Consider the following 21,498-nt stretch of genomic DNA (forward strand, 5'->3'; position numbering starts at 1 on the left):
AAGCTGTGAAGGAGGATCTGTTCTCTCTCTCTTCTAGCTGCTGGTGGTTGCTGGCAATCTTTGGCATTCTTCGGCCTTTAGACACATTATCCCAGTGTTTGCCTTCATCTTCACATGATGTTATCTTGGTGAGTACATCTGAGTCCAGATTTTCCCTTTTCATAAGGACACTAGTTGTATTGGTTAAGCCCCTATTCCAATATGACTTCATCTTAACTAATTGCATCTGCAACAACCTTATTTCCAAATAAGGTCATGTTCTGAAGGTACTTTGGGCTTAGGACTTTAATATATGAATTTTCGAGAAGATATAGAATCTCTATCTTACAACAAATGATTAGTGTTTTTCTCTGATTTTATATCTTAGATTATAGTCTATTTTTCCTTCATCTCCTGGGGATAGTTTCCCCGCTCATTTATTTTCACTTTTATTTAGAAAGTGATTATTGCGTTCTACCCTGTGCCATTCCTGTTCTAGGCACTGTGAAACTAGTGATGACAAGGTTTCTGTCCTCATGGAACGTAGGCAGGGGGTGTGGAAAATGACCCAATATAGAAAGACATGGCCATGGTTACTTCAGGGAGTGATGAGGATTGTGTTCATGACTAGGAGGACACAGGGAGAGCCAGGGAACTAGGGTTTCTTACCCTCAGCCCTGCTGACGTTTTGGCCTGGGTATTCTTTGTTGGGGGAGGAGGGCTATCCTGTGTATTACAGGATGTATAGCAACATCCTGGGTTCTGCCCCTTTGATGTCAAAGTGCCCTTCCCAGCTGTGATAGACAAAAATGTTTCCAGACATTGTCTAATGTCTTGGGGTAAGGTGGTGGCAGATTACCCATTGGAGAACTACTGGTTTTTAGATGGAGTGGTCAAGGAAGACTTCATTTTGCTATCTTTGTAGAAGAAAAAAAAATTCTTTCTGATTTAGAAAGAATTTAATAAAACAGTGGGGTTCTAGTCTGTTGATTTGTTCAACCAGTTGGATCTTCTAACTCACAATCTGAGATGACAGATGATTAAGATGTGTTTAGATGTGGAAACAGTTCCTCTTGTTTCACAGCTGATGACAGCAGGATCACCTGAGGTGACTTTAACAAAGTTACAGTTAGCAGCCTTACCTACACTGGTGTCCTGGCCAGTATGGTTATGTGTTTGGAAAGGTGTCACCTGGAAGTGTGCAGCTAAGGCGTGTTAAGCAGTGCTCTTCAGTCACTCCTGGGAGGCTGTGTGGTCTTCCCAGTCATTACTGAGCATCAGAGCCTCCAGGAGAGCTGGTTAAAATACAGACGTAGGACTCCATTCCCAGAAACAGATTCCAGAGGTCTTCAGTGAGTCCTGGTGATTTGCATTTTGAACCCCCTCCCTTTCCAGTGCGGCAGCGGAGGTGATGGTACTGTGTTGAGTGGCACTGGCCATAGAGCTCCATTTAGTGTCTGGGAAGCCCTGACTCAAAGGGTGGCATTTAGCCATCAGGAGCATGGTTTGTTGCTGTTTCTCTTCTTCATTTTTTTCTTCTGCTGCCTTTTTTACTTTATTTCAGTCAAACTTAATAACTTTCCCCTGTATCATCTGTCACAGGGCATAGGTACTGTAAATTGCCATTATGTAAGTAATTTGCAGTTTTATTGCACCAAAAGACTGTGCTGTAGTACTTTTTATGTCATCATTTTATCTTACACAGAGAAAAGAAATGAGTACCAGTCGCATTTGGCAGAATGGGAAGTCCTCTGGTATGGTTCTCTGTGCTTTTTGGGGAAATAGTTACATTTATTTGCTGGGCTGGTAATTATAAAATGTGTAAAATCCTGCAGTAGTAGGTTCCAGAAAAGGAAAATCTTTGCTTAACATGTTGTCATAAATCATAAACCAAATTGATTTGTGAAAAAGTATAGTTATTTTTTATTGATAAGTCTCACTATTTCCTGTTCTAGTGTTCTGAATAGAAATAAAGATATATGTATACCTCTCTCTGTGTGTGTGTGTGGGTGTCTCTGTGTGTGTGTCTGTGTGTGTATTATATTGTGGTTTGATTATAAAAGTAATTCATACTCTTATAAGAAACAAAAAAATTGTATAAATTGTATACCTTAAGGTGAGAATCCCCAGTCATCCTAGTTTCTAAAGAGAATTATTATTATGAATGTGGTGTATCAAGACAGAGGTTTTATTTATCATTGCCATTCTTCACCTCTTGGCTAGAACCACTTTAGAATCGTATACAGTGCAGTTGCTGGAATGAAATGTTGCAAAAAGGTTGAATTTTTTTAAACACAAAATATTAATGAAATAATTTTTTGTTTTCTTAGTGTGTATCATTCTTTTTCTAATGTAAAGGCCCTGTGTTCCTGAAGTAGTATGGAAATAATTTAATTTCTACTTTATGTCTTTTCAAAAAAAGTTCTCATGTGGAATATCTGGGACATGTCAGAAATATTTCTGTGTAAGGAGTGGAAACTATGTTAGCTTTCCCTATAACAAAATGCCTGAGATGATTAACTTATATAGAGGAAAGGTTTATTTTGGCTCACAGTTTTGGAGATAGGTTCTAGGCCATGTGTCCTTCAGGCCAGGTAAAGATTGCTTCCTCCAGGGCATTCTTCAGTGCTTTGTCCAGTCATTGTCAATTTATCAAAGAAAGAACTCTACTATGCCTGGAGGAAGGCAGTTTTCTAATCTTCATCTGTCTGGGAGTTTTTGGGCGTAATAAGATGTGAAGATTAAAATGTGCTTTATTATTTCAAGCTGCTTTTTAAAAAAAAATTTTTTTTTGGTTGTGGATAGACAGAGTACCTTCATTTTATTTATTTATTTTTTTGTAGTGCTGAGGATCGAACCCAGTGCCTCATATGTGCAAGGCAAGCACTCTATCACTGAGCTACAATCCCAACCCCTCAAGCTGCTTTTAAGTTCACTGCTATCAGAAGCAATATAAAATACCTGTGTCTAGTTTTGCCAGGATTGTTGTTGCTGTGGGAATTGTAACTTTAGATCCCTTTACATCTGGGTTAGTGGAATGTGCACTAAGGCCCTGTATGAATGTAACTGAAAGATTGGTCCCTGTCCCCAATACTAATTAATTCCAATTTAAAAATGAGGAAATGGTTTTGAGAAAAAGGAAAAAGAAGGATTATTGCTTTGCCAGCAAAGGAGAAAGACAGAGGATTCCTATCCCAAGATTGTGACTCTCCCCATAAGGAGGGACAGGATTTTTTTAAATAAAAAATTTAAAAAACTATCTTTATTTATTTTTTAATTGATTTAAAAAAATAAATGACAGTGGGATGCATTACAATTCTTATTACACATATATAGCACAATTTTTTATATCTCTGGTTGTATATAAAGTATGTTCATACCAATTCGTGTCTTCATACATGTAATTTGGAATAATGATGCTTATCATATTACACCATCAATACTAACCCCCTGCCCCCTCCTTTCCCCTCCCACCCCTCTGCCCTATATAGAATTCGTCTATTCCTCCCATGCTCCCCCTCCCTACCCCACTAGGAATTAGCTTCCTTATATCAGAGAAAACATTTTTTGGTATTGGCTAACTTCACTTAGCATTATCTTCTCCAATGCCATCCATTTACCTGCAAATGTTACGATTTTATTTTCTTTTATTGCTGAGTAATATTTCATTGTGTGTATGTATGTATGTATATATACCACATTTTTTAATCCATTCATCTACTGAAGGGCATCTAGGTTGGTTCTACTGTTGAGCTATTGTGAATTGTGCTTTGCTATAAACATTGATGTGGTCATGTCCCTGTAGTATGCTGTTTTTAAATCCTTCGGGTATAGACCAAGGAGAGGGATATAGCTGGGTCAAATGGTGGTTCCATTCCCAGATTTCCAAGGAATCTCCATACTGCTTTCCATATTGGCTGCACCAATTTGCAGTCCCACCAGCAATGTATGAGTGTGCCTTTCCCCCCCCCCATCCTTGCCAACACTTATTGTTGTTTGTATTCATAATAGCTGCCATTCTGACTGGAATGAGATGATATCTTAGAGTAGTTTTGACTTGCATTTCTCTGATCGCTAGAGATGATGAACATTTTTTCATATATTTGTGGATTGATTGTATATCCTCTTCTGAGAAGTGTCTGTTCAGGTCCTTGGCCCATTTATTGATTGGGTCATTTGTTTTTTTTTGGTGTTTTTTGAAGTTTTTGAGTTCTTTTTTGAGTTCTTCTTCCTAGAGACTAGTGCTCTATCTGATGTGTGAGGAGTAAAATTTGCTCCCAGGATGTAGGCTCTCTGTTCACCTCACAGATTGTTTCTTTTGCTGGGAAGAAACTTTTTAGTTTGAATCCATCCCATTTATTGATTCTTGGTTTTAATTCTTGTGCAATAGGAGTCTTATTAAGGAAGTTGGGTCCTAATCCCACATGATGAAGATTAGGGCCTACTTTTTCTTCTGTTAGACACAGGGTCTCTGGTTGTATTCCTAGGTCCTTGATCCACATTGAGTTGAGTTTTGTGCATGGTGAGAGATAGGGGTTTAACTTCATTTTGTTGCATATGGATTTCCAGTTGTCCCAGTATCATTTGTTGAAGCAGCTATCTTTTCTCCAGTGCATATTTTTGGCAACTTTGTCTAATATAAGATAATTGTAATTTTGTGGGTTAGTCTGTGTGTCCTCTCTTCTGTACCATTGTTCTACCAGTCTGTTTTGGTGCCAATACCATGCAGTTTTTGTTACTATTGCTCTGTAGTATAGTTTAAGGTCTGGTACAGCGATGCCACCTGCTTCGCTCTTCTTGCTAAGGATTGCTTTAGCTATTCTAGGTCTCTTATTGTTCCAGATGAATTTCATGACTGCTTTTTCTATTTCTATGAGGAATGCCATTGGGAATTTGATCGGAATTGCATTAAATCTGTGTAATTGCATTAAATCTGTGTGGTCATTTTGATAATATTAATTCTGCTATCCAAAAACAAGGTAGATCTTTCCATCTTCTAAGGTCTTCTTTGATTTCTTTCTTTAGGGTTCTGTAGTTTTCATTGTATAGATCTTTTGCCTCTTTCATTAAGTTGATTCCTAAGGATTTTTTTTTTTTTGAGGCTATTGTCAGTAGGGTAGTTGTAATTCATTACATCAATAGACTTAAAAGATAAGAATCATATGATCATCTCAATAGATGCAGAAAAAGCATTTGACAAAATACAGCACCCCTTTATGTTCAAAACATTAGAAAAATGAGGGATAACAGGAACATATCTCAACATCTTAAAGGCCATCTATGCTAAGCCTCAGGCCAACATCATTCTAAACGGAGAAAAATTGAAGACATTCCCTCTAAAAACTGGAACAAGACAGGGATGCCCTCTCTCACCACTTCTGTTCGACATAGTTCTTGAAATACTGGCCAGGGCAATTAGACAGATGAAAGAAATCAAAGGAATATGTATAGGAAAAGAAGAACTTAAATTAGCACTATTTGCTGACAATATTATTCTATACCTAGAAGACCCAAAAAGCTCCATCAGAAAACTTCTAGAACTAGTAAATGAATTCAGCAAAGTAGCAGGATATAAAATCAACACCCATAAATCAAAGGCATTTCTGTGTATCAATGACAAATCCTCTGAGAGGGAAATGGGGAAAGGGGGTTTTTAAAGGAACTCTTGAAGGTTTACATTCCAGGTGTGTTCTGGTAAGGGGTCCCAGGGTGCCCTCATGGCATGTTAGGATTTCACTTGTTAATTTGGGAGAGAGATTCACTTCCCAGACGACCAGCAGGCATCTCCTTCCTGTAGTGGGTGTGTTCAAGGGCAGTTAACTAGGGGAAGAAAAGATAACACCATCTCCCTAATCTTGTTATGGAGGAGGAGAGGGGAGAAAAGAGAAAAAAACATGTTCTTTTGAAAAATAAGCCTTAGAGCAACAAGGTGAAGGGACCAGTGTTAAATGAATACCAGCTTGTATTTAATGTGCACACAGAAGTAGTACCATGTTAGTGATATAGTTTCACCATCAGTGACAGGTTGAATATCTGCAGCCTGAAGGTTTAAAATATCCCAAGATTCTGAGCTTTGCAGTGGAGCCAGGACCTGTGCTCGACCCTCTGCTCAGAAGGCTGTGAGCTGGCAGGCACATTGGAGCTCTTGGGTAGGAGTAAAGGCCTGGCTTATTTCTCTGGGGTGTGTAGGTCTCAGTTTATTTTGTCTCTCTGAGAAGCAGGGATCCCAGTGCTGCTGTTGTGACTTTTCTTTTTGAAGCAATAGGGAGAAGAAATGCCCCAGGTCTGAAATAGTTGTGTTTGAGTATTTTAGGAATTGTTTTGGTTATTAGTTTTTCTTGATTTGTCCTGTTTCTCTGCTGTCTACATGAAGTTAACTATTCAATTCATGGTGATGGCCTTTATTTATGAGTGGTAGTAGTTTTTACCTGGGAAGTGTAGAATTTTAGAGAGTTGCAAACCCTAGTTTGTCTTCCAAACCCACTCATATCAAACTATATGAATGCCGAACATAATTTTTCTACAGAAATGAGGGCTAGGATTAGGGTTGGCTTTGTAGGGCCTCTCAGGGCCACCAGTAGAGGGTGCTTAGCTGACAGACCAGGTATAGAATCAGCAGGTTGGCTTAGGAGTCATTAAACTTAATGGCATCTCTCTAGGTCTTGTCTGCATTTGTATCTTAAGTCATTTTGCTGGTTAGGAATTTGTATCCTTCATTCCTCCTGATTCCTTGAATATTACTAAAATTCTTCTCTGTTACTTGAGGGGATGGTGTAATTGCTTATGACTTTATATGTATTCCTCTGCTAGTATTGTCCAAGACATGACATGGACCTTGTGTTGTAGGCAGAAACATGCCTGAAAGAGTCTGTAGATAGTAAGTTCCAGATGTTAGTGGCTACAACCCTGAGAGTAGTAGACATAGGTAGAGTAATATTTTCCCAAGGATAATGATATGATTGACTTTCCCCCCCTCAAAATAAAGAACAAACATGGAAGCCAAGGTAATATTAGTTTCTTATGTAAAATTCTCATGAACATTGACATTTTATTTGAAATGATATGAACCTAGGGAAAACTACTTTAAATTCTTGTGTGTTTTAGGTCATAATCTACATTTTGTTTTTTAGATTATAGATTCTGAAAGTCATATATTTTTCCAAATTTCCATGGTAAAATTGGCCAGGTGGGTAAGCTTTCCAACTCTCTTTCCTTTGAATTATTGCTTTTAGAGATTAGAGTATATGAAAATATGATGGCTTTGATTACTATGGAAATTATGCATATCTCTTATGGAGGAGTTATTTTTCAGTTTTTCTATTAAACAATTGCTGCTGTAGCTCAGTATGAATTTGGGATTATACCTGTGGTAACCTTGTTTCATATAACTTATGCTTTATTTAAGTAAGGGTCTTAAGTGATAAAATAGTTGTTGCTGAATTGTTTGCTAAATTTTTTTACTTTATGACCTATAATTGAAAGTTTTTAAAGGAGATTAAAAGGTTTTCTCATGTGCTTCATTATAATTTAGAGTGTGTGTGTGTGTGTGTGTGTGTGTGTGTGTGTAGGGGTAGATGAAACACATTGGCTATTAATTGATAATTGTTAAGTCTGATAATAAACATAAGGAAGTTCACTACAATGTTATTTTTCTCATTTGTATGTATTTTTAAATTATATTTAAATAAATTAATTATCTAATTAAATCAATTAGAATTTTTTAGTTGTAGATGGATAGGATACCTTTATTCTGTTTATTTATTTATTTTTATATAGTGCTGAGGATAGAACCCAGTGCCTCACATGTGCTAGACAAGTGCTCCACTACTAAGCTAAAACCTCAGCTCCTCATTTGTATATGTCCGAAAGGTAATGAAGCAAAGTGACAAAAACTCAGAGAGATTTTATTTGATAGTAGAGACAGGAATAATGATATAGGTATCATAATTTCCAAAACTTTCTGGGGTGCCTTTTTCAATGATACTGAAGCAGAGCCCCCAAATTACTGTAGGAAGAGAATAGAATTTGACCCTGCTTTCGTCTACATTTATGGCAAAGTCTAGTGTGACTGCTCACACAGTGGGAAAGGAAGCCCTTTGTTTTTTACAAGACACTTTCTTTTGGTTTTTGGAAAGGAGCATGAATTTTATAACCAATGGGTCCTTCCTTTCTTTTTTAGACTCTGCTTTTCTTTAAAAAGAAGAGGCTTTTTATTTAATCCATATGCTTTCGATTTCACAAGTGTCTCTTTTCCTTCCTCCACTGGAAGAAGGATGGATGGAGATATATTTTTTTTCTTGTTTTTTCTCATGTTTGACTTGAGCTTTTGTTATTGTCTAGGTTTTGTCTTAATAGTCTGTACTTTTTTTCCCAAAAGAGAGGTTAGAATAAATTTCAGGTGCTTGAAAATGCCAGTTGGTATGAATGTCCTTAAAGCATGAGAAACAGTCTTATTTTTTCTAATTTAATTATTCTGTAGATGGCTTTAATCATAGTAATAAAATGTGGAAGAGAAGGTGAGATTGGATTTATAATTCTGTATGAAGTATGCATAAGAAATGAAGCTATTTGTTGAAAAATGAGACAGTTTCTCCCCCATACATGTTGGGACCTTATTTGATAACAAAGCTTATGTTTAGAAGAATTTGGGTGATCACTTTCAATTTTGATTTTGTATATGGGCTCATTGCAAATCTTTTTTTTAAAAAAATTTTTAGTTGTTGATGGACCTTTATTTTATTATTTATATGTGGTCCTGAGAATCAAACCCAGTGCCTCACTCAGGCTAGGCAAGTGCTTTACCACTGAGCCACAACCACAGCCCTCATTGCAAATCTTGTATTTGTTATTGTATGATTTATGATCAGATGATTCTATCTTCATTAGGTGGGTGATATTGTATATCCACCCTGCCAGTGTCCTCAGGGTCCATCCTGCCATTACAGATGTCTTCCTATGTTATGACCAAAATGGGAAAATGCTGAACTCTAGCATTCAGCTGAATCTGACTTTTGATTTCCTTCTTTCTATTGAACTTTGAGACCTTTCAAGTGTTAAGCCTGTGTCCCTTTTCCTTTTTTTCATACTCTCTTCCCAAGCTGATCTCATCTGCGTTCATGACTTAGGTTACAATTTATTCCTTGAATATTCCCAAATCTGACCTAAACTCAGACATCATTAGAGCTCTGGCTGCCTGTTTGATACTATATCTCAGGATGGCAGTCACCTCTGACTTGATATGTCCGTCCTGGGCTTGTGCTCTCTACTCTTCCGCCTAAGTTCAGTAACTCTGACCTAGTGACCTTCACTTCCATCTATTCACTTGAATAAACCAGAAAACAAATTATCCTTGATCCCCCTTTTCTCACCCTTGATGTCTAGGCAGTCACCATTTTTATTGATTAGGATCCCTAAACATTTCTTGATTAAAATTTCTTGATTTCAGTACCATCGTTTTTACCATGGACTATTCAAAGAGCCTTCTAGCTGAGGCCCCCATTCATTCTTGTCTCCCATCTCCAACCCATTTCCTGCTTTGAAGCTAGAGGGGTCGTATGAGAATGTAAATCTGATTGTTTGTCTTCCCACTGAAATAATTCAGTACCTCCGACATTGTTTGTAAGATTAAAACAAACAAATAAATGTATTCTGCAAGCCTGGCATGGTGCAGCTGCCTGCTTTTCTTTCCAGCCGCATCTTACCTAACTTTTCCCTTTGTCCTTGGAAGTTATAGCCACCTCCTTCAGTGTTCTATACCCTCCCAACTCCAGAGTGTAAATTTAGTTCAAAGTTATACGCTTGAAGTTACAATTCAGTTTGATATCTTTCTAGACTGTCAGGTTCATGAGAGGAAGGACTGGTCTCTTCTTTTTTTCTATGTATTCTTTAGGGCTAAGCAAAGTGCCAGGTCTAAAGTAAAAGCTCACTGCATTTTTGTTGACTAAGTTATTTGAGTCAGAATCCTAAGATGTGAAGGGATGGATGAAATGAGGTGGTGGCAGGAAGTGTTCTTTTTCTTTTTGGTCCTGGGGATTGAACTGAAGGGTTCTTTAACCACTGAGCTGCATCCCCAGCCCTTTTTAATATTTTATTTAGAGGCAGGGTCTTGCTGAGTTTCTTAGGGCCTTGCTAAATTGCTGAGACTGGGTTTGAACTCAGTCCTCCTGCCTCAGCCTCCTGAGCTGTTGGGATTACAAGCATGCGCTATCAAGCCCAAGAGCATGAGTTTTGAGTAGTATGGTGACAGAACTACACATCAGGCAAGGTGAACTGACTGGGGACACAGGAGTCACGGTGAGAAGGATTGTGGATCAGGAGAAGCTAACCAGTATTAGGAGAGCGGGCCAGTGGATAGTGCTAGGTGACAGAAGCTGTGCTTCTTGGAGAGTGGAGAAGGAAAATGATGGGATTGAATGATAGAATGTGCAGGTGGGTTGAAGTGGCACCATTTCTGTGAGTTTCATTATCTCAGTTACTTAAATTCAGCACTTTTCCTTTGAAAATGGTAGAATTTTCCAACAAACTTTATAAAGCTCTCATTCAGCAGGCACTCTGCTGGGCATTGGGGTTGTTGAAGTGAATAAAAGTTTTCACAGTCTCAATTACGTTTTTTAGTGTGGTATTTTTGAAATTTAGACCAAAAGTATATAAAGTATAAAAGCATATAGGCCCAGTTCCACCAAGAGTTATACTTACAAGTCAGAGAAGTAGTTGGGAGCTAAAGTTCAAGATGACATGGTATCATTCTTGCTATAATACATAAGTTGATGGAGGCTAGCAGCCCCACAATTAGCTCAAGGGTCTTCAACATGTAAGTTTAATTCCCTAGAGATTTTTACACAGGTCCTTAAATGATAGGGTGTTGGTAAACAGAGAATGCCTTTCATTAAAATGAAATAATTATACATGTTTAAGTTCTTCCCACTCATTTGTTGCTTAAGGAGAAAACAGAGAACTGATATTTGAATGACTATTTTTGGTGGTGTTACAAGAGCTCTAATGTGCTGAGTGTAGTGGCACTAGCCACTAAACCCAAGGACTTGGGAGGCTAAGGCATGAGGATTGCAAGTTTGAGGCCAGCCTCAACAATTTAGAGAAATTCTAACCACCCTGGTGAGACCCTATTTCAAAAAATTAAAAAAGGTGGGAATGTAGCTCAGTAGTGGAGCATTGCTGGGTTTAATTCCCCAGCACCAAAAAGTAAAAAAAAAAAAAAAAAAAAAGGAAAGAGCACTACTGTTCAATGTTTTGAATAAGACTGTCTTTTGTTGTCATTCAGCTGTGTCTGTGACCATGTTCTAGAAATAAAAAAAATAATAATTTATCCATTTTTTTTCCTTTATGGATCATGCTTTTTGTGTTTTGTCTAAGAACTCTACACCTAATTCCAGGTCATAAAGTTGTTCCCTTCTAAAAGATAGTTTTATGTTAGATCTGGTATCTGTTTTGAGTTAATTTTTGTATAAGGTATGAGGTTTAGGTCAAAGTCTATTTTTTTGTCTATTGATGTCCAGTTGATTCAGTACCATTTGTTAAAAGGCTATCTTTTCTCTCTTGAATTGTTTTTGCACCTCTGTTAAAAATCAGTTGGACATATATATTTGGTGCTGTTTCTGTGTTCTCTCTCCTGTTTCATTGGCCTGGGTGTCTGTCCTTCTTGAAATACTACACACTATTGATTTCTGTAACTATATAGCTTAAAAATCAGATAGTGTGATTCCTCTAACTTTATTATTTTTTTGTTATTTTAGTTTTCCTAGTTCATTTGCGTTTCCAAATAAATCTTAAGATTAGCTTATCTAGATCTAATAAAAGATCTTGGGATTTTGATAAGAATTGTGTTTTTTTTTAAAGAGAGAGAGAGAGAATTTTTTTTAATATTTATTTTTTAGTTTTCGGTGGACACAACATCTTTATTTATTTGTATGTGGTGCTGAGGATCGAACCCAGCGCCCCGCACATGCCAGGTGAGCACGTTACCGCTTGAGCCACATCCCTAGCCCAAGAATTGTGTTTTTTTAAAAAAAAATATTTATTTTTTAGTTATAGTTGGACACAGTATCTTCATTTTATTTTATTTTTAAAAAATTAAATTATTTTTATAACATTGAGATTGTTACCCTTCAAAAGTCTGAGTTTTGCAAGGGGGCTTATTACCATCTCTGCACAGCTCATATGGTCTAGGCCGTAGCTCTTTTTTTTTTTAGAGAGAGAGAGAGAGAGAGAGAGAGAGAATTTTTCAACATTTACCCTCTAGTTTTCGGCGGACACAACATCTTTGTTTGTATGTGGTGCTGAGGATCGAACCCAGGCCGCACGCATGCCAGGCGAGTGCCCGATCCACATCCCCAGCCCCTAGGCCGTAGCTCTTATTCTTCAACTTTAAATTATACGGCCCTTGATGCAGACACTGGGCAGTGCTCCCAGATCTCATGCCCTTAGGTTTTCTACCTTTTCTGGTTTCTAGCTCCCACTTGATTTTTAGCTCCTGGGGATTTTCTTTGCTTTCTTGAGAACTCAACTGTACATTTTAAAAGAAGACGGAAATATTGTGTTAAAAGAAATTATACTTTGATACAGGTTGAATATCCCTTATCCAAAATACTTTTATTGTATTTAAGATTTTTTTTTTAATTTGGAATATTTGATGTCTTGGGGATAGGACCCAAGATAACACGAAATTCTTTTATGTTTTGCATATGCTATGTACACATAGCCCAAAGATGATTTCATACAGTATTTTTAGCATGCCATGTTTTGACTATGGCCTCTCATGTGAGGTCAGGTGTGGACTTTTCTTTTTTTTAATATTTAATTTTTAGTTGTAGGTGGACACAATATCCTTATTTTATTTTTATGTGGTGCTGAGGATTGAACCCAGTGCCTCACGCATGCTAGGCGAGCGCTCTACCACTGAGCCACAACCTCAGCTCAGGTGTGAACTTTTCTACTGTGGTATCATGGTAGCATTAAAAATTTTTTTGGATTTTGGGGCATTTTGGATTTCAGGTTTTCAGATTATGAACACTCTACCTGTATCCAAGGATTTTTCAGAATATGGAGTCTTTTAATAGAAATAGAAATTTCTGACACACCATTTCCACACTATTCTACAAATCATAGATTTTTGGGTTCCAGTAGGGACTCACTCCGTGCTCTTTCAGAACTGTCATGTGGGACAAAGTTGCTTGCTATCTCTGAGGAGGGGCATTATGACACTTGTCTTTAAGATGTGGCACTTGTCCTTAAGAGGAAGGAGCAGAGGCATCTTTGGTCATGCTCTCCTGTTTGCCAAGGAAGTCTAGAGCTTCACAAAGGGAGGCAGTGCGCAGCTGTGTCAAGTGCTACAGCAAGGTCAAGGCCAGGAGAACTTTGCAGAGCAGTCTCCAGGGAATGCAAGAGGAAGAAGCCTATTGTGTTTTTAATCTCTGGGAGGATGGCGGTTCTTAGTTCGGGCAATTCTGTTTTTTTTTTTTTCCTCAGGAAGAATGACTTGTTTATCAGTATGTGGTTGTTTATTTTATATTCTCTTATTTGAATACTCTTTGGGTTTCAGTCTTGCATCAGATAGATTAGTTCTGTCACAGGAACTGGATTCAGCCATGGAGCAAAGGACCTGTCCAGTGTAAGTCTGCCTTTACAGCTTTCTTGTCTGTTTCCTCACATGAGACAACCAGAACAGAACGGAAGAAGTGAGAGTCATGCTGGGGCGTTAAAGTAAGAGAGAGAAGGTATGAGGTATTGTCAGTTTGAATGTGAAACTCTTGTTACATGGCATTTCTAAAAAGTTTTATGAAAAATTTCAGACATATAAGAAAGTAGAGAGAAGAGCATCTATCTCCATTTATTGATCACCCAAATTCAATAATTTTTGTACATTTGATTCACTCATCTTTTAAATTTATCTTTCCTTTGCTGAAATATTTTAAAGAAATCCCTGACATCATTTGTGTACATAATCTCACTACGCAATGTGAATATTTTCACACATAGTCACAATGCTCTTACCACACCTAATGCAAAATTGATCATTATCTATTATCCATAGAATATTAATGAGATGGTTTTAAAAAATTCTTTGAACATGCTGAGATTGTTCCTCCTTTGTTGTCTCTGTACTTGTCAGGTGCTCTGCTTTACTTTGACTTTCGCATGGTGGACTTAGCCTCAGTAGTATTATTTCCTCAAAGGCTGCTCTTCCTAATTGTGGAAGCTATAAGTAGTGCTCTGTCAATCCATCCCGTGGGTCTCTAGCTCCTCACTCTGTTTAATTTGTCTTACCTGTGCACTTGTTTATTGTCTCCCTTTTCTCCCTAGATTGAAGTGCCATGAGAGAAAGGACCTCCTAGGACATGTTGATAGCTCTCTGTCCAGGCCTGAAGAGGCCTACTAACATGTAGTAGAGAAACAAATGTTTAGAAACAAGTCAACTATTAGATTAATAATAAGCAATTCCAAAGTTTGCTCAATATTTTATAACTGTTATCTCTTCCTACAACTGATTCCTATTCCAGAACTTTTCTTTTCTCAAGAGCTTTAACTAACAGCTGTGTTTGCAAAATGTGCTGGTTTGTTGTCCCTTTCAGGACATTTAATCTTTTAAATCCTCAAAATATTTTGTAAGATATAAGTGAGTAAAATCACTTCTGACCTGTTAAGAGGCAATGTTTTTACTGACATAGCTCTCATTTGAGATCACTTAGTTGAGCTTGCAGCTAATAAATCTGTTTTGGCTTATATCAAGCTGGATGGAATAATCTTGTAGCTAACATATCCTTTAATTGATTATTTGAACTTCCCTGATTTAATGCATCATTTGTATTCCACGTAGGGGCTGTTTTTAAAATTGTCACATCGTCAGTTGTTGGGAATATGCTTTACATAAAAAAAAGTAATTCAGTAAAATCATGTGATTGTCGGGTGGTGTGGTGGTGCATGCCTGTAATCCCAGTGGCTCTGGAGGCTGAGGCAGGAGGATTGTAAGTTTAAAGCCAGCCTCAGCAAAAAGTGAGGCCTAAGCAATTCAGTGAGATTCTGTCTCTAAATAAAAATATAAAAAAGTGCTGAGGATGTGGCTCAGTGGTTAAGCACCCCTGGCTTCAATCCTTGGTAACAAAAACACAACAAAACCCATATTATTCTATAATTAGACTTTTTAAAAAAATGTGTAAATTCAGACCTACAGAAAAGATGCAAGAATAATTCAAAGAATTACTCTAGACTCTTCACCAGATTCCCCAGAGTTAGCATTTCACCATATTTCCTTTAAGATAACTTATTTACTTGACCTCTTTTTTTTTGAGTTGCTTGAGAGTAAATAGCAGAAACACAAAAGAAAGCCATCTTCTTTTGATAAATGTGCAATTACCAGAATCAGTACTAATACTAATAAATATAACACCATTAGCTAATCTATAGATTTTATTCAAATTTCTAAATTATGTCCTTGATATGAAAAGAAAATCCTGAATCCTGAGTTGCATAAAGTTGCCAGTGTCCTTCAGTATAGCACAGATTTTTCCTTTCATTAATTCACCATTTTTGAAGATTACAGACCAATTATTTTGTAGCAAGTTCCTCCATTTGGACCAGTGTTTTCAAAATTGACATGTTTTCTTGAGGCAGATGATGTCTATTTATAGGTATTTACTTTGATTACTTGGTTAAGGTATATCTGCCAGATGACTGCATTGTCAAGATATGATTTTCTTCTTGATATTCACCAAATATCTTAGAGGATACTTCGAGTCTGTTTGGTATTTGTTTACTTCTCAGACTTTCACCCACTAGTTTCAACATGATGAATATGAATCATTGTGATATGCTTGCCAATAGTAAATTTCTAATTCCATCATTATTTTTTATATTTGTTGTGAGTTTGCTGTAAGAAAGAGTTTATCCCTTTTATTTGCTTATTAATTTTTTTGTCTTTTTATTAATATGGGTTCATGGATTCTTTTTTTGTTTAGTGGGTTATAATACATTATCATTTAAAAATGTTATACTTAAATTGTCATATATTTGGCCAAGTAGTAGCCTTTTCAGCGGGCTCCTGTGAACTTTTGACATGTCCCCATCATTTTTTTTTGTTTCCTTACTCTTTGGAGTAAGATATTCTAGGCTAGGGCTTGGCAAACTTCTTTTGTGAGTGGCCAGATAGTAAATATTTTCAGCTTTGTAGGCCATGCGGTCTCTGTTGCAGCCATTCAACTCTACCCTTGCACCAGGAAAGCAGCCATAGACAATTTGTAAACTAACTAGTGGTCTGTGTTCTAATATAAGGTTAAATAGGTGGTTGACTAGATTTGGACTGTGGACTGTAGTTTGCTAGCCGCTCTTTTGGGTTCATATTTGTCTTTTCCTACTCTATGCTCAGCATTGGCCATTTTTTAAAGCAGCATTGGTTCCTTTTAGTGGTGAGTGGTATTTAGAAACAGATCTGGGCACCTGATAATGTTCATTGCTGCTGGTGTAGCATTGATTCTAGGCTCTCAGCATAGAGAGGTAGGGAATAAAGAATACACATACATATAAGAATATACACAAACTTGTATCCATTTGTGTGTGTCAGTGTGTAGATTGTGTGTGTGTGTGTGTGTGTGTGTGTGTGTGTGTGTGTGTATAAACTGTATTTCTGTATGTCTCTAAACATTATTGGGTGGGGTTTTACCTCAGTTTGGAGTGCCTGCCTTGCACATACGAGGCACTACGTTCTATCTCAGCACCACATAAAAATAAAATTAATAAAACGAAGATATTGTATCTATCTTCAACTAAAAAATATTAAAAAATTATAAACCATTGAGTTATACTTTCCAATTCCATTGTATTTCTAGCCTTTCTGTACATTTGTAATTTCTTCAGCATTGATAAACCGGGCTCTCATTATTTACAAGAATTTGCTTATTTGTTCAGTTGAATGTATATATTGTGTAATGACTAAATCAAACTAATTGACATACTCCTTACCTCACATACTTACTATTTTCTCATGGTAAGAACACTTAAAATATCTCCTAACATTTTTCAAGTATACCATGTTGTTATTAACTGTAGTTGCCATGATACACAGTAGGTCTCTTAAACTTATTTCTCCTAATTGCAAAACATCTCCCCAGCCCTCCTAACCTCCTATATCCTAGAAACCACCATTCTATTTTCTACTTCTGAGTTCATCTTTTTTTAGATTTCACATATAAGTGAGATTAGGTGCTATCTGTTCAGATCCTTTACCCAATATATACATACTTAAAAATACGGTAGTTTTTTTTTGCTCATGAGTTAAGTTCTTTATGTGTTTTGGATATTAATGCCTTACCAGGTGTATGATTTGCAAATATATTCTCCCATTCCATAGTTGTCTATTCACTATGTTGATTGTTTCTTTTGTAGTGCAGAAGATGGTTAGTTTGATTGCAGTCTCATTTGTCCTTTTTTGCTTTTGTTGCTTATGCTTCTGGGTTCATAGTCCAAAGAAATCTTTGCCTAGATAAGTGTTATAGAGCTTTATCCTTTTATTTTTTTTCTTCTAATAGTTTTGCATTTTCAAGTCATATATTTAAATCTTAAATTTATTTCGAGGTGATTTTTGTATATGGTCTTAATTTCATACTTTTGCATGTGCATATCCAGTTTTCCCAGCAGCATTTATTTTTTATTTTTATTTTTAAAAATTTATTTATTTATTCTAATTTGTTATATATGACAGCAGAATTTCAGTTCATAGTCCAGCAGCATTTATTGAAGAGCCTGTGCTCTCCCTATTGTGTGCTCTTGGCATCTTTCTTGAGGATCAGTTTATCGTAAATATATTTATTTTGGGGCTCTTCATTCTGTTCCATTTGTCTGTGTGTCTGTTTCTGTGGCAGTTCTGTGCAGGGGATCTTGGTGATGACATTCACTCTTGATAATTTGCAATCTAAACTGCTGTCCTCCATCTAGAGGTTGCCCTCTATGCTTGATGCACATTTGCTATCTTGGGGTTTCCTTTCTCTGTTATCTTGGAAAAATTCCTTACACTTCTTTGTCTTGGTGTTCCTTATTATATCCACATCATCCTCTTTCTTAGTTCACTGTATTATCCTGGCAAAGCGTATACATTTGTAGCTATCTATGAAAGAACAAATGAAATTTTTTTGAGGTCTGCACTTCTGAAAATGTCTTTATTCCACCTCCCTATGTGATTGTCAATTTTACTGTTCATAGACATTAGAACATTCTTTTCTTCAGCATTTTCCTGTTCTCGATTGCCACTGGCAGCCATTTGTGGTTGACAGAAAATTTTCCTTGAAATCTTTAACTGTTTTATTGAGGTATAATTTATATGCATTAAATAATACCAAATGCTTAACATTCATTCCTGAAGACCCACTATTTGCTCCCTTTGTGTTTCCATTTAGTTTAAAGAGCTCCTTTTGGTGTTTCTTATAGTCATTTCTGCTGGTGGTAGATTTTCTTTTTTATTTGAAGATGTTTCTGGTTTGCCATTGTTCCTAAAGGATATTTTTGTTGGATATAGAATCCAGTTTTCTCTTTATGGAGGATGTCATTTTCCTTTGGCTGCTTTAGATTTTCGTTGTATGTTTGGTTTTCAGTAGTTTGATTATGAAGTTTCTGGATAGTTTTCTTTGAAGTTTTCCTTTTTTGGTTTCACTCAGCTTCTTGAATCTGTATGTCTATGAATTTAACCAAATCTGGGATGTTTTCAGTTATTATTTTATTAATTTTGGGCGACATATATACTTCTTATGTTTGGAAATCCAGTTATCTTTGTGTTTGACCTTTTCATATTGTCCTACAGGTCCATAATGCTCAGTCCATCTTTTTGTTCAATCCTTTTTCTCTGTTTTTCAGGTTGAATAGTTTCCATTGATAACGTTCAGGCTCACTGACATTTTATTCTTTTATTTCTACTTAGCTATAAAGATTTCTCTCCCACTCTGTTTTTTAGCTATCAGTGGATATTTATTTTTTATTTATTTATATGTGATACTGAGAATTGAACCCAGTGCCTCACATGTTAGGCAAATGCTTTACCACTGAGCTATAACCCCAGCTCACCCACTGCCTCTTTAATTTCAGATAATGCATTTATTAGCTTCAAAATTCTCATTTTAAAGTAAATTTTTATTTCTTTGAGATTTCTTTTCAGTCATTTCAAGTTTTTTGTCTTTCACCTCAGGGAGCATAGTTACCATAGCTGATTTAAAGTGTTTCTCTGATAATTCTAATGGCAGTCACTTTGAGATTGGGAAGGTTGGGATGTGTTGATTTTTCCCTTTAGAATGGGTTACATTTTCAGGGTTCTTTTTTGTATGTCAAATTATTTTGGATTGTATCTGTCTTATTTTATTTTATTATTATTATTTTACTTTTTGGAGGGCTTTGCTGTGTTGCCTAAGCTGACTTCAAACTTCTGGACTCAAGTGAGTCTCCTGTGTAGACTTTGAATTCTATTAGATTCTTTTGAGGAATCTTGATTCTTTTTTTTTTTTTTTTTGACACAAAACCTTTATTTTGTTAGTTTTTCTTTCTTTCGTTTTGTTTTTTCAATGTGGTGCCAGGGATTGAACCCAGTGCCTCATGCATGCTAGGAAGTGCTCTACCACTGAGCCACAACTCCGGTCCCTGATGTTTTTTATTTTACTAGCCATTGGTTTCAGACCCTCTTTTAAGTTCAGACTGTAAGTTTAGTTCCTCTATAAAAGAAGGCTGAACTCTCAGTTACAATTTTAAGCCATTATGATGCTGCACTGAGTCTGTCTTATACACCAAAAGAGTTAAGGGTCAGTCTGAGATTTGTACAATGTTCATAGAAATTAGAGCATTCTTTTCTTCAGCATTCTCCTGTTCTCGATTGCCACTGGCAACCATCTGTGGTTGATCAGGCTGTTTCCCCTTCTTCTGGCCAGGCAACCTTGGAATTTCTATGGATGTTTTAGCTGCCTGCCCTGTATCACTTGTATGATGGGAGTCAGTATTGGGGCAAAACATGTACTCCTCTCCCTTCCTAAAACAAAAACACAAATGCTAGAAACTCACTCATCCTAGTATCAGTCACTTCTCCAGTTTTCTTCTCCCAAAAGTCTGTCTTTCATTTGTTTACTCTTCAGAACCTACAGGTAGTTGTTTCTGTTGTTTTTGCCAAAGTTTATATTTGTAACTCAATTTTAAAGTCATTTTTCAGGCTTTGAAGCCAAACATGGGCTCTCCCAGCCTAAAGTTTTCATCAGTAATTTACCTAGTACAATATTGAAAAAAGTTTTAGTAAAAGATGAGAATAAAAATGTACGTTAGATTACATAGTTGCAGTAATTTGAAGCATTTTTTGAAAGGCAATTCTTAAATATCTTCTATGTTTTAGGTGAAACATGGGTTGAAGATGAGATTAATGGCTGAGAGACCTGTTAAAAAACTTTTTGTTATCTCTATGCTGATCTGTTGCAACAAGCTGAATTCTGACAGTGCTAATCAAGTTGTAAAGGAAGGAATCTGTTTAGGAATATTCTGAAAAGAGAATAGACAGAATTCAGTCATAGATTATTAATGGAGGAAAGAGGTAAGATGTCTACTGTTTGCTGTCTAAGGATGATAATGATGTCATTAATCTGGATACAGTACATAGGTGGACAGTATAGTTTGAGGAGAATCATAAATTGAATTAGAAACATGTTTCATTCAAATTGCTGGCCAGTATTACTCAGCAGGAAGTTAGAAAGTTAAAGAGAACCTTTGGAGAATAGGGCTAGAGGTGAAGATTTAACTATTTAGCAGAGAAGTGAAATGAGTCTTAAGAATAGACCTTGCAAATGGTAGAAACCTGAGGTAAACCCGTGAAAGAAGAGGAATCAGCAGGAAATCTGAGAATTTAAGAGAAAGTTAGAAGAGCCAGGAGACTGAGGTATACTGGAGAACAAAAGGGAGAAGTTTGTAGTCTGAGCATGCCAGTTTTTAGTAATGAGGCTCTTCTTCACTAGCAATACCAAAAACGTCATTTTGTTGTAGAGATGAATGCAAAAGTTATATTCCAAAGATGAATGCAAAAGAGTAAAGAGGATGTAATAGAGGAAATAGAGGTGGTGAGTCTAGACCACATTTTAAAACTTTCTCAGGGAGGGGAATGAGAGCAATGGAGTGGTAGCTGGTGGCTTAAAGTGGGCAGAAGGGGAGCAAGGCCAGGCTCTTAGTTTTTTTTTTTTTTATGGGGGGTGTTCTAGGGATTGTTCTAGGTCACTTAGCTGTTGAGCCACATCCCCAGCCTTATTTTGTACTTTATTTAGAGATGGGTCTGAGTTGCTTAGTGCCTCGATTTTGCTGAGGCTGGCTTTGAACTCTTGATTCTCCTGCCTCAGCCTCCCAAGCCACTGGGACTATAGGCATGCGTCACCATACCTGGTGGTTGTACATTGCTGGAAGGGCAACTATGGAGAGAACAATAGGTGTGTTAGTAAAGTTTTAGAGTAGATAGGTTTACACAGAATTGAGGATTTTAGGTTGTAAATATGATACAGGAAGGAAAGA

General features: G+C 36.7%; 1 protein-coding gene across 7 annotated transcripts in view; it reads left to right on the forward strand.

The window, feature by feature from the left end:
* Positions 1 to 21,498, forward strand: part of Dis3l2 (DIS3 like 3'-5' exoribonuclease 2) — a 356,506-nt gene that overhangs the window by 24,728 nt on the left and 310,280 nt on the right. The window contains exon 1 of one of the 7 annotated variants that reach the window (XM_026396263.2): positions 13,522 to 13,603. The exons of 4 other annotated variants lie outside the window; for them this stretch is intronic. The gene's annotated coding sequence lies outside the window, so the exon portion shown is untranslated. Of the gene's footprint in view, positions 1 to 13,521; positions 13,604 to 13,638; positions 13,710 to 21,498 lie in introns of those variants that run through there. 2 more of the 7 variants (XM_026396262.2, XM_026396265.2) reach the window with 2 other exon arrangements.

The sequence above is a fragment of the Urocitellus parryii genome, chromosome 1 (assembly GCF_045843805.1).
Source record: "Urocitellus parryii isolate mUroPar1 chromosome 1, mUroPar1.hap1, whole genome shotgun sequence".
In the NCBI taxonomy this organism is placed as follows: Eukaryota; Metazoa; Chordata; class Mammalia; order Rodentia; family Sciuridae; genus Urocitellus; species Urocitellus parryii.